Raw genomic sequence first — 1,322 nt, 5'->3', positions numbered from 1 at the left:
GCGAGGTTACCACTGGCTCGGTCTGCAGAAACATGTTCATTCTTGGCTGCGAGTCACGTGAACTTTTGAGTGATTCCACGAGCTGCAGTATTAATTCAGAAAACCTTCTTCGAGGATAAAGGAGCAGAGCCGCTGTGAGGCTTGTGAAACTGCTGACGCCGTGGGAGCGCGCGTTGACACCACTGCAATGACAAAACGTGTGTCGCTTCTGCCGAGAGCGAGATACGTTGCTGAGGTCGTACCGTGGTCTCACGTGAACGTTGGCGTGAACGGCAGGCGCTGAGAGCTGCGTGCGTGCTTTCATGCCGCGGGGGCGCGCATCGGCACCGCTGACAGTGAATGAAAACAACCTTAAAAAAGGCTCATTCGTAATGAGTGTGTGTGATGGGGCCGCTTGTCAGATAACCATGCTGACAGCCTGGCTAAAGACACTTCATCATAAAATGATGTTATTTCACAGTGTCATCAACACACCTCCAGCGACTGGACACCTGATTACCTTCCGTTGAGCTCTGTTTGTTGTCCTGGAGGGCCCCCTGTTGGCGAAGTCCGTGAAAACAAATGAACTTCCGGCTGCCGGGGACGTCTGACGGGAGGGGCTGGCGTAGCAGAGCTGGGGAGGCGTTGAGCAGCCGTGGAGCATCTTGAAATGATCTCTCGTTGATGAAAAGAGGATCACCAACAAAACTCCTGCAGCTCTCCTGAGAGGAAGGTGGAGTGACGAGCCAGGAGAACCTCTGGGACCTCGTTCTCCGGCTGCGATGCGGGGTGGCAGACAGCAAAGAGGCGCACCGGTTGAGGATGACGTCAGCTGCCCTGTAGACGGAGCATACTGCGGGGGCCAGCAGAGTCATTAGCAAGCAGCCGCTATGAGCGGAGTGAGCCCAAGGACAGAGGGCCACCGTGTCTTCCCGCCTCTGAACGTGTACGCCAATAGCGTAACGTGTTGTTCGCTTCGGCCGTGTGGAACACATGCTGGTGAGCTCAGTTAGAGAGCGGTGTCACCGTCTCGGTTATGCTAACCGGAGGTACGGAAAGCTGGTCCACCTCGACATCTTACTCCGATGAAGCCTCTATCAGGCTCGGCTCCAGGGGGCACGGAGGAACTTTCCGCTCAGTGAACCCCTGCTCTGGGGATGGGTGCGGACTGTGGAGACCGGCTCCCCCAATCTACCAGGAAAAAAACCCGTCTGTGGCCTCACCCGTAGGACGTCCTGTTGGGAACACGAGGCCATATGGATCAAGACGGTGAGCCGGAATGGAGCCCAGTAAACAACCTTCCCGCCGGATCATCCGAACTGGCGGGAAAGGCGTAGGACGTA

The sequence above is a fragment of the Nematolebias whitei genome, chromosome 18, assembly GCF_014905685.2.
Source record: "Nematolebias whitei isolate Nwh7 chromosome 18, NemWhi1, whole genome shotgun sequence".
Classification (NCBI taxonomy): domain Eukaryota; kingdom Metazoa; phylum Chordata; class Actinopteri; order Cyprinodontiformes; family Rivulidae; genus Nematolebias; species Nematolebias whitei.
Note: the sequence above shows the minus strand (reverse complement) of the source record.